Raw genomic sequence first — 13,175 nt, forward strand, 5'->3', positions numbered from 1 at the left:
ATTTGACTGTGGTTTGGGGGTCTTGCTGTAGGCTGACCGAAATTCCCTCTGATCAGGATATGTCCTAGTGAGGCGATGCAATTGCCCTCACTCAAGTGGTGTTCCCGAAGCTCAGCCAGCCTGTTGACAGTGTCCAGTTCCATTGGAATACCCTACAACTCATCTGCTCCACTTGCTGCATTTTCCAATGATAACGCCAGTTGTGGAGCCTGTTTGAAGTCCACTTGGGTTTCAGCTTGTAGGCGCTTTTGCATGGTTATGTCATTAATCCCATGTAAAAAAATGTTCTGTCAGCATCTCATTAAGGGTTAAAGCAAAGTCACATGCTTCTACCAGTCATTTAACCTCGTCAAAATTCCAGATACTGATTCCTCTGGCTCTCGAATTGTCGAGTAAATCTGATAGTGTCTCAGAGTTAGAGGAGGCTCACAGTCAAAATATTCCTTAACCCAATCCGTCAACTCTTGAAAGGTTTTAGTATCTGGTGCCTCCGGAAAAGTTAGATTCCTAATGACCAAAAAAGCTGTGGGTCCACAAGCTGCAGGAGGATTGCTCATTGCTCTTCATCTTCCCCAATACCATTTGCCTGGAAAATAATAACACATTCTTTCCACATACTGGGACCAGTCTTCGATGGCATGATTTAATGAGTCAAGATACCAACAATGGCATGGCACCAGAAATGCTTACCCCAACTCAAAGGTGACTGTTGTGAGTGAATTTCTACAGGATGTGCTTTTCGCTTGTCACAACTGAAATAACTCCACAGAGGTCAGTGTCCCATCACCAAGTTACCCTTTATTTACAGATGGAGAGTCCTTGACACTGATCCAGCTTCCTCTGATTCAGTTCTCAGAGTGAACAGAACCTCAAACACTCCTGATTATATCTGTCAGCCAGCGCTCCCTGATTGGACCAGATTAACAGCCCCAAACAGGGAGCTCATATTCACTGAGGCCCACCTAGCTGCCCCAATTACAAACATTATACTAGCAAACACTCTGACAAGGATGCTGGTCTCATTCTGGTCCACCTTGTACAGGTCCCACCTCCCCCAAAAATGGTCCCAATATCCCAGAAATCTAAAGCCCTCCCCCCATGTGTCTGGTCACATATTCATCTGGACTAATCTTCTATTTCTTTGGATAGAGCAACAGGAATGCAGAGTGCTGGGCCAATGGTAAGATTCTTGGCAGCATGGATGAGAAGAGAGATCTCATCAAAGTTGCCACCCAGGCTGATGGGGTTGTTAAGAAGGCATATGGTGTGTTAGCTTTTATTGGTAAAGGGATTGAGTCTTGGAGCCATGAGGTCATGCTGCAGCTATACAGAACTCTGGTGCAGCCGCATTTGGAGTATTGTGTACAGCTCTGGTCACCGCATTATAGGAAGGATGTGGGAGCTTTGGAAAGGGGTCAGAGGAGATTTGCTAGGATGTTACCTGGTATGGCGGGAAGGTCTTACGAGGAAAGGCTGAGCGACTTGAGGCTGTTTTCGTGAGAGAGAAGAAGGTTGAGAGGTGACTGAATTGAGACATATAAGATAATCAGAGGGTTAGATAGGGTGGACAGGGTGAGCCTTTTTCTTTTGACGGTGATGGCTGGCATGAGGGGACATAGCTTTAAATTGAGGGGTGGTAGGTATAGGTCAGAGGTAGTTTCTTTACTCAAAGAGTAGTAGGGCCGTGGAATGCCCTGCCTGCAATAGTAGTAGACTTGCCAACTTTAAAGATTAGACTGGTGCTGAATGATTCCTGATGAAGGTCTCCTGCCCGAAACATTGATTTTCCTGCTCCTCGGATGTTGTCTGACCTGCTGTGCTTTACCAGTACCTCTCTAATCTTGACTCTACTCTCCAGCATCTGCAGTCCTCACTTTTGCCTTGCTAACTTTAAAAAACATTTAAATGATCATTGGATAAACATGTGGATGAAAATGGCATAGAGTAGGATAGATAAGCTTCAGATCGTTTCCACAGGTCATTGCGGCATTGATGGCCAAAGGGCCTGTACTGCACTGTAAAGTTTTATGTTCTATACCCACTTGCATGTGGCATTGGAAGTAATGCAGAGTTGATTACTTTTTGGGTCTTGTTTCTTAATCTATGTCTGAGCTCCCTAAATTCAGCTTTCAGGATCTAATTCCCTTCCTACCTATCTCATTTTGCCAGTGTGTACAATGGATGTATCAGAGTGTACTTAACGCAGTTGGTTGTCAAATGACCATCGTTGGACCTTTTAATTTATAGGTACATCCTAAAGAGTGTTACCACATGAAGCACATGGACACGAGTGCTGTCCAGTGATAGATCTTTTGAAAATGTTGTTGCCTGGGAAGTATCCACATGGAGGGCTGTAAGTTAACTGATACCATTAAATCCTTGCTAATGGCAATTAGTCATAAATTCATGCAGCCTAGAAACAGGTCCAAGCATGGAATCGAACCCAGGTCCTTAGCACTGTGAGGTAACCATGCTGACCACTGAGCCACTGCACTACCAACAAATGCAGAAGGGTCTATCTATGCTGACCAATAAACACCCAGCTACACTAATCCTATTTACCTGCACTTGGTTTTTAAGTATTTATCCAGAACAAAAAGGTGAAACCAAAATTAGGTTCTCTGTAGGGTGGTCACAGTTATTTCATTGTCACAGAAAATAACACAGAGAAGTGAATAATGAAGCTTTTTACTGATTCTAGAAAGATAATCTTGTAAAACATCAGCGTATTAACCTAAGCGTCCATGATTGGCTCCTAATACTTACATTTATGATTACAAGCATTCCACAGAATGTACATCAAAGACCTCCTGCATTTGTTGGAGACTCAGTGGTTAGCTTGCTACCTCACAGTGCCAGGGACCTGGGTTCAATTCCAGCCTTGGGTGGTTGTTTGTGTGCAGTTTGTGCAATGAGAGAGGGCAATGTTCCTCTTGCAACATGTATGAGGTGAGGGAAGCCATTAGCGTCCCTGCTGAGTACACTTGCAAGAAGTGCACCCATCTCCAGCTCCTCCAAACCCGTGTTAGGGAACTGGAGCTGGAGTTGGATGAACTGCGGATCATTCGGGAGGCAGAGGAGGTCATAGATCGGAGCTTTAGGCAAGTAGTTACTCCGAAAGTTCAAGATAGATGGGTGACAGTGAGGGGGAGTGGGAGGAGGAAGCCAGTGCAGGGACCCCCTGCGGTCATTCCCCTCAAGAACAAGTATACCGTTTTGGATACTTGTGGGGGGGATGACTTACCAGGGGCAAGCAACGAGGTTCAGGCCTCTGGCACGGAGCCTGGCCCCGTTGCTCAGAAGGGTAGGGGGGAGAAAGGTAGAGCAATAGTTCTTGGGGACTCGATAGTGAGGGGTACAGACAGACGGTTTTGTGGGGGCGACAGGGACTCACGTTTGGTATGTTGCCTCCCAGGTGCAAGGGTACGTGATGTCGCTGATCGTGTTTTCCGGGTCCTTAAGGGGGAGGGGGAGCAGCCCCAGATCGTGGTCCACGTTGGCACCAACGATATAGGTAGGAAGAAGGGTGAGGATGTCAGACAGGCTTTCAGGGAGCTAGGTTGGAAGCTCAGAGTTAGAACAAACAGAGTTGTAGTCTCTGGTTTGTTACCCGTGCCACGTGATAGAGAGTCGAGGAATAGGGAGAGAGAGCAGTTAAATGCGTGGCTACAGGGATGGTGCAGGAGGGAGGGATTCCGGTTTCTGGACAACTGGGGTCCTTTCTGGGGAAGGTGGGACCTCTATAAAAAGGATGGGCTACACCTGAACCTGAGGGGCACCAGTGTCCTTGGGGGGAGGTTTGCTAGTGCTCTTTGGGAGGGTTTAAACTAACTCTGCGGGGGCATGGGAACCAGGACTGTAGCTTTAGGGTACAGGACCTTGAGTGTAGGGAGGTTAGGAATAATGCAACGATCTCTAAGGAGGGTGCCTGTAACCAGAAAGGTGGATTGAAGCGTGTATACTTCAATGCCAGAAGTATAAGGAATAAGGTAGGTGAACTTGCAGCGTGGGTTGGTACCTGGGACTTCGATGTTGTGGCCATTACAGAGACGTGGGTAGAACAGGGACAAGAATGGCTGTTGCACGTTCCAGGGTTCAAATGTTTTAGTAGGATCAGACATGGGGGTAAAAAAGGGGGAGGCGTGGCATTACTTGTCAAAGACAGTATCACAGCAGTGGAATGGACGATGGAAGAGGACTTGCCATCTGAGATAGTTTGGGCTGAGGTTAGAAATAGGAAAGGTGAGGTCACCCTGTTAGGTGTTTTCTACAGGCCTCCTAATAGTCCTAGAGAAGTAGAGGATAATATTGCGAGGATGATTCAGGAAAAGAGTGAAGGTAGCAGGGTGGTTGTTATGGGGGACTTTAACTTCCCAGATATTGACTGGGAGAGCTATAGCTCGAGTTCATTAGATGGGTCGGTGTTTGTACAATGTGTGCAGGAGGGTTTCCTGACACAATATGTCGACAGGCCAACAAGAGGGGAGGCTATATTGGATTTGGTTCTAGGTAATGAACCAGGCCAGGTGTTAGACTTGGAGGTAGGTGAGCACTTCGGGGACAGTGACCACAACTCGGTGACTTTTACTTTAGTGATGGAGAGGGATAATCGTGCGCCGCAGGGCAAGAGCTATAGCTGGGGGCAGGGAAATTATGATGCAGTGAGGCATGACTTAGGTTGTGTGGATTGGAAAAACAGGCTTCAAGAGAAGAACACTAATGAGATGTGGGGATTGTTCAAGGAGCAGCTACTGCGTGTCCTCGATAGGTATGTACCAGTCAGGCATGGTGTAAAGGGCCTTGTGAGGCAGCCGTGGTTTAGTAAGGAATTGGAGTCCCTTGTGAAAGGGAAAAAGGCGGCATATGTAAAGATGAGGCGTGAAGGTTCAGTAGGGGCGATTGAGAGTTATAAGGTAGCCAGGAAGGAGCTAAAGAGGGAGCTAAGAAAAGCGAGAAGGGGACATGAAAAGTCTTTAGCTGGTAGGATTAGGGAAAACCCAAAGGCTTTCTGTAGGTATGTCAAGAATAAAAGGATGACTAGGGTAGGTATCGGTCCAGTCAAGGATAGTAGTGGGAAGTTGTGTGTGGAGGCGGAGGAGATTGGAGAGACATTAAATCAGTACTTTTCATCAGTATTCACTCAGGAACAGGACACTGTTGCTGATGTGAATATGGAATCACAAATAATTAGAATGGATGCCCTGGAAATATGCAGGGAAGAGGTTTTGGGAATATTGGAAAGGATGAATATAGATAAGTCTCCTGGGCCTGATGGCATTTACCCCAGGATCCTATGGGAAGCTAGGGAGGAGATAGCAGAGCCATTGGCCTGGATTTTTATGTCGTCATTGTCAACGGGAATAGTACCAGAGGACTGGAGGATAGCGAATGTGGTCCCATTGTTCAAGAAAGGGAGTAGGGATAGCCCTAGTAACTATAGGCCAGTGAGTCTGACTTCAGTGGTGGGCAAAGTCTTAGAGAGAATGGTAAGGGATAAGATTTATGAACATCTGGGTAGGAATAACGTGATCAGGGATAGCCAGCATGGTTTTGTGAAGGGCAGGTCGTGCCTCACAAACCTTATTGAGTTCTTTGAGAAGGTGACTAAGGAAGTGGATGAGGGTAAAGCAGTAGATGTTGTGTATATGGATTTTAGTAAGGCGTTCGATAAGGTTCCCCATGGTAGGCTAATGCTAAAACTTCGGAGGTATGGCATTGAGGATACATTAGAGGTTTGGATTAGGAATTGGCTGGCTGGAAGGAGACAGAGGGTAGTAGTTGATGGATTATGTTCATCTTGGAGCGCAGTTACTAGCGGTGTACCACAAGGATCTGTTTTGGGACCATTGCTTTTTGTTATCTTTATAAATGATCTAGAGGAAGGACTTGAAAGCTGGGTAAGCAAGTTTGCGGATGACACGAAAGTCGGTGGAGTTGTGGATAGTGAGGAAGGAAGTGGTAGGTTACAGCGGGATATAGATAAGTTGCAGAGCTGGGCGGAAATATGGCAAATGGAATTCAATGTAGCTAAGTGCGAAGTCGTTCACTTTGGTAGGAATAACAAGATGATGGATTACTGGGCTAATGGTAGGCTACTTGGTAGTGTGGATGAGCAGAGGGATCTTGGTGTCTATGTACACAGATCTCTGAAAGTTGCCACCCAGGTAAATAGTGCTGTGAGGAAGGCATATGGTGTACTGGGCTTTATTGGCAGAGGAATTGAGTTCCGGAGTCCTGAGGTCATGTTGCAGTTGTATAAGACTCTGGTGAGGCCTCATCTGGAGTATTGTGTGCAGTTTTGGTCGCCATACTATAGGAAGGATGTGGAAGCTTTAGAACGAGTGCAGAGGAGGTTTACCAGGATGTTGCCTGGAATGGTAGGAAAATCTTATGAGGAAAGGCTGAGGCACTTGGGGCTGTTCTCATTGGAGAAGAGAAGGTTTAGGGGAGATCTGATAGAAGTGTATAAGATGATTAGGGGTTTAGATAGGGTAGATACTAAGAACCTTTTACCGCTAATGGAGTCAGGTGTTACTAGGGGACATAGCTTTAAATTAAGGGGTGGTAGGTATAGGACAGATGTTAGGGGTAGATTCTTCACACAGCGGGTTGTGAGTTCATGGAATGCCCTGCCCGTATCAGTGGTGAACTCTCCTTCTTTATGTTCATTTAAGCGGGCATTGGATAGGCATTTGGAAGTTATTGGGCTAGTATAGGTTAGGTAGGACTCGGTCGGCGCAACATCGAGGGCCGAAGGGCCTGTACTGCGCTGTATCCTTCTATGTTCTATGTTCTATGTTCTATGTGCTTTCTCTCTGTGGGTGTCCTTGCACATCCCAAAGTATTGTAGGTTAGGTGGACTGACTGTGCTAATTGCCTATAGTTTCCAGAGATGGGTGAGGTGAGGTGGATGAGCCATGGGATATGCAGGGTTGGGAAGATGGTCATTATGGGCTGAATGGCCTGCTTGCACACAGTAAAGATTCTACATCAATGACCAGTGGCTTGTTGAGAGTGTTAGATATCTGTGTCCACGCATTTCTTTAACTTCAAATACAATTTGAACATTACCCACCTGTTCTAATGGATTTAATCAACACTGTTTTTCATTGGGAATCTATTCTATAAATATTTAATGTATAAACATATATATTTCTTTTATATTTCTTTTCATCTTTAGCCTCAGCTGATGGTTGTAAATTTTATGAGCTGGTCCTTCACTCGGACATCTAATGCTTCTCCTTATTTTAAAGGCTAGGATAATGCATTCTCAATCATCTTTCCAGTCAAAACAAACTCCTGTCAGTGTCTTTCGGCCTACGCTCAGAGTCCTACATTATTTATTAATGATCTCAAATATCACGGTGACTCTAAGTGATCGGGTTATTTTGACCTCACATACAGGGCTGGCTGAATGTGTGGATTGCATCTCTGAATTATACCCTTCACGGATCTTACTTCCAACTGACTCCAGTGGAATATTCAAAATGTTGGGAGGATGCTAACCCGAGCAGATTGACAAAGATTCTGCTATTTCAGATGAAGAAATACAATATTAAAGATGTTTGTCTGAGCAGAGGAGCATGAGAAATGGTGTTGCATTTTAGAAACACAAAAGGAGAATCATAGAGTCATAGAGATGTACAGCACGGAAACAGACCCTTCGGTCCAACATATCCATGCTGACCAGATATCCCAACCCAATCTTGTTCCACCTTCCAGCACCTGGCCCATATCCCTCCAAACCCTTCCTATTCATATACCCATCCAAATGCCTTTTAAATATTGTAATTGCACCAGACCCCACCACTTCCTCTAGCAGCTCATTCCATACACGTACCACCCTCTGCGTGAAAAAGTTGCCCATGAGGTCTCTTTTATATCTTTCCCCTCTCACCCTAAACCCATGCCATCTAGTTCCCACCAGAGGGAAGAGACTTTGTCTATTTACCCTATCCATGCCCTTCATGATCTTATAAACCTTGAAAAGTTCATCCCACAGCCTCCAAAGCTCCAGGGAAAACAGCTCCAGCTTTTTCAACCTCTCCCTATAGATCAAATCCTCCAACCCTGGCAACATCCTTGTAGAGCTTTTCTGAACCCTTTCAGGTTTCACAACACAAGTGCAATTTTAAAATGAGTGCAGGAACAAAATGCTGGAGGGCTATAAACATAAATCTTTAAAGGTGGGTTGAACAAATTGTGACGGCTGTTTAAAAAAAAACATATTAGATGTTTGGTTTAATCTATAAATAGTATTCTGATGTAAAGAACTTATGTTCATCCTGTATAATTAATTGTTAAACAGCAGGAATACCGCTTTCAATTCTTTCAAAAGAATGTCGATGGTTTTGGGAGAGTATGTATGTAGGATGAGAAGATCAGTAACCAATGGATTTAAAGGTTCACAATAAATGATGTTTATCCAGCTCTGACCAGTCGTACGTCACAGAAGATACTTTCCTGGCTCTGAAGTATTTGGCCATCTTTGTCTCTCTGTTTAGTAAGTGGTGCCAGTTTTAAAAACTCCTTAATGAGCACAATATTACTCATTTGCTTCAATTCTGAAAAGGAGTCATACTTGACTCGAAATGTTAACTTTATTTCTCTCTCTGCAGGTGCTGCTGAATCTTTCCAACACTTCCTGTGTTGTATCACTTATTTTCTTTGTGGGTGACTTTCTGCAAACATTTACCACATGATAAGATAAATCATTTTTGCTAATCTGCACACTCATTGGCTTTAGCAGCCAATGCTTCTGTCTTATAACTGCAATTCTGAAGAAGCAAGTTTCTTGTATCCACATGATTTTTGCCTTACAGCATTTTAGCCATTACTGTCTCCAGATTGGAGTAAGTCCAATTCAATCCATTTGTAAAATCAGCAACAACCTCAAATTTATCATACTGTGAGAATGAGGCAGGAACTGAGACAACTGATTTGGAAACTGATAAACCATTCTTGATGTTCATTGAGGCTTGGAAATGGAATTTACTATCCAATTGCTTTTCTAATCCTCCATTTGTCGAAGAACAGCCTGTCCTTACATTCAAATTATGAATGTGCAGTCCCAGAGTAACTTGGTATCGAAGGAGGAGATTTGACCCATTGGGTCACAGCTTGTCTGGAGTGGTTTTAAAAGATGGCTTGAGATCGGAGTTATGTGGGAGGCCAAAGTTCAGTTTCCTAACTTTGGTTAAAAATTTCAGAATTAAATCTCACAACCTTTCAGGTGGGACGACCTTCTCGATGGTGATAGTTGGGAACAGCTTTTGCTTTCAGTCACCTACCTTCAATACTTGTTAATGCCACAGTCTGATGGAGTTATGTTCATGAGCACAATCCTGTTAAACAAAGGCAATCAAGACATTTCTTCACAACCATAACCCAAACCCTATCACAGCTGAGTACCCAGCAGGGTAGCCTTTGTTCTAGAAGCTGTGGTACAAAATAGATAATGTGGTCTACCTGGTCCATTCATAAGAATCTTGCAAGCTGTTATTGTCTACCACTGTCAGTATAAAGGATTCAGACCCGGCTCATGACCAATATCATTTGAATCACTGCTTTTTTATTTATTTCTGAGATGCAAGTCTCGTTGGCACAACCAGCATTTGTCGATCATCTATAATTGCACTTGAACTGAGTGACCTGCTAGGCCATTCCAGAAGGCAAATCAGAGTCAACCCCACTGCTGAGTCTGGAGTCACATGTAGGCCAAACTGAGTAAGCATGACAGATTTCCTTAATTAATGGCCATTAGTGAACTAGGTAGACCTTCGCAACAATCGATGATGGTTTCATGATCAGCCTTGCTTAGACTGACTTTTAATTCCAGGGTTTTACTGAATTAAAATGTCACCATCTGCTGAGGTGAGATTCAAGCCCATTAGGGTCAAGCCCTTTGTGAATGAGCGGTATGATGACATTAACATTGCACTACAACCTTGCTGCCTGAAAGCACAATGGGTGGGCTGACCAAGCCCCCAGTGTGCTTCCAAATTGAGTCCCGATCTGACCTTTTTTTTAATTTGTTCACGGGATGTGGGTGCCACCCCTGGGCCAGCATTTATTGCTCATTCTTAAATAAGAGTCAACCATATTGCTGTGAGTCTGGATATCACATTCAGACCAGACCACATAAGGATGGCCTATTTCCTTCACCTAGGGACATTCATGAACAAGATGGATTTTATCAAGAATCAACAGTGATTAGATAGTCACCATAAGGCTATCTTTTTTGTTTAAATTCAATGTCTCCAACTCCCACAGTAGGATTTGAACCCATAATTGCAAAACATTCACCTGGAGTGGAGCATTACCAGCCGAGGAACATGATCACTACATCAGTACCTCCCCTTCTTTGTTTATCAATGGTGTATCGGTTGCCGGTATTGGTACCAGCCTACAGTTTAATATTGGGCTGAGTTCTGGGATGAGTGGGAAGGTAGGGGTTTATACCTACATTACATGCCATCCTCCCTGTCAAATAGCACACCTGGTGGAGGTATGTGGCATCAAGCCCAGGGAAATCTCCACAACATAGGATAGTTACATAGAACTTAGAACAATACAGCACAGGCACCGGCCCATCGACCCATGATCTTGTGCTGTACATGGCGCCAAATTAAATTAATCCCTTCTGTCTGCCCTTGGTCCATATCCCTCCTCGCATATTCATGTGCTTACCTAAAAGATCCTTAAAGGTCCCTATTGTATCTGCCTCCACCACCACCCCAGGCAGCGCGTTCCAGACTTCTACCACTCTCTGTGTAAAAATACCCTGCCCCTCACGTCTCCTTTGAACTTTCACCTTTCCACCTTAAATGCATGCCCCTTTTCAACTCTGGGAAAAAGATTCTGACCATTATGCATCTCATAATTTTACAGACTTCTATCGAGTCTCCCCTCAGCTTCTACTACTCCAGAGAAAAAAAAAACTGAGTTTTTCTTGTCTCCTTATAGCTCATACCCTCTAATCCAGGCAGCATTCTGGTAAACTTCTTCCGCACCCTCTCCAAAGCCTTCATATAATCCCTGTAATGTGGTGATCAGATATGAACATAATACTAAAGTGTGGCCTCGCGAAAGTCTTATAAAGCTGCAACATGATCTGGCTAGTATAGATACAGTTAAGGGAATGCTAGGTGCAAAAGTGGGAAAATGAATAGACAATAAACAAAAGGTGCAGGAGTAGGCCATTCTGCCCTTTGAGCCAGCACCACTATTCATTATGATCATAGCTGATCATCCTCAATCAGTATCCTGTTCCTGCCTTATCTCCATAACCCGTGTTTCCACTATCCATAAGAGCTCTATCCAACTCTTTCTTGAAAGTATCCAGAGACTGGGCCTCCACAGCCTTCTGGGGCAGAGCATTCCATACACGCACCACTCTCTGGGTGAAAAAGTTTCTCCTCAACTCTGTTCTAAGTGGCCTACCCCATATTTTTAAATTGTGTCCTCTGGTTTAGGACTCACCCATCAGTGGAAACATGCTTCTTGCCTCCAGAGTGTCCAATCCTTTAATAATCTTATACGTCTCAATCAATCATTCCCAGCTTTCTAAACTCAAGCGTAAGGTTATGGTGGAGGGTGGGAGAAGGTTTCTGGGAACTTACTGTGTTGAATGACCTACTTTTCTAGCAAGTTCTGCATAACACAAATGTATTTAACTGTATTTAATTTGCAAATTAGAAAAATAAAGGAACTTCATTTGCAAACTTATTTATTTCCCATCAGAATCAATTTAGTGTTCCTGCTTGCAACATGAAGTTGTCTTTCAAATTATGTTTTTCAACAGAAGTGAAAATGTTCAAAGATTTTCCCCTCATTAAATCAGTTTTATGTCAGATGCAAGATAATTGTGAGTCTATTTCCTTAATTCCAATCTCTGCGAAGATCTTGGAATGACTTATAGCTGTGTCTATGAATATCTCAACTGTAATTAGATAGTCGATGCCAAACAATTTGCTTTCATCGCTAACCTTTATGCAATCGTGATTATTGAAATTCTTAAACTCTATAGTTCATCAATCACATGATAAAGGTGTGTGCTCTGAGAAGTCTTTTGACATGGTTAGTCGTATTAAATAGTCTCAGGAAGTTTGCAATCCAGTGGTCTGCACGTGGTTTCTCAGCTGGTCTTAACTGTTGGAAGAGCATTGTTTGGCCTCAGAATGGCAGCACAGTGAAATAAAGACATTTATCCACAGGATGAGGGTGACACTGGCTGGGCTAGCAGGTATCGCTTGTCCCTCGTTGCATTTGGGAAGCTGCGTCTCGAGTGGCTGGAGTAAATGTGCTGTAAGTGAACATACAGTGCTGCATGGAAGGCCCAGTGACACTGAAGGAATTGTGATGTATTTCCAACTCAGGTTGGTGGGTGACTTGGTGTGGGGGTGGGGTGGGGGTGGCCGGGGGGGGGGATGTTGGTGGGGGGGGGTTGCGTGGTGGGGAGGCAGAATCATGTAGGTGTTAGCATTCCCAAGTATCTGTTGCCCTTGTGTTGCTTGATCATAATAGTGGTGGATTTGAAAGGTGATGTCTAAAGAGCCTTAGTAAATTTCTGCAATGCATCGTGGAGGTGGTACAGACTGCTGCTATTGTTAGCAGTCAAGCAGACTGCTTTGTCCTGGATGGTGTTAAGCTGCATTCATTCAGGCAAATTGGGAGTATTTCAATACATGTATTACTTGTTTGGAAGATGTTAACTAAATACATTATACGGTTGTGGTTCCTTGACATCCACTTGGGTTCTGGTGATGTCTTCTTGTCCGATCAATCTATTATGAGGAATAAAGTCTTCTTTCATTTGTTTGGTCATTAAAGCATCAATAAACCCTCTATCCAGATTAATGCTGAACTATGTTCTTAACGGCTGTGATCCAATTTAGAATTTACGAATATTAACTCAGAAGAGCATTTTTCTTTGGAAATCATCTATACAGATTAAAATGAAATTAAAGAGATTTAGAAGAATTTCCCCCCTTTGAAATCATTTCTCAAGAGTAGACCATCCCAAAAAAAAATGAATTGGAACCATTAAAGCTTGGATTGAGACTTTTATCACAATGCAATCATCGCCTTGCTCACATTGTTTTCTAACTAAAACTTAGTTATCAAAATTTTGGGTCACTCTTTCAAATTTCCCTGTCAAGGAGTATTCCTAACTT

This window comes from Hemiscyllium ocellatum, chromosome 5 (assembly GCF_020745735.1).
Source record: "Hemiscyllium ocellatum isolate sHemOce1 chromosome 5, sHemOce1.pat.X.cur, whole genome shotgun sequence".
Lineage (NCBI taxonomy): Eukaryota > Metazoa > Chordata > Chondrichthyes > Orectolobiformes > Hemiscylliidae > Hemiscyllium > Hemiscyllium ocellatum.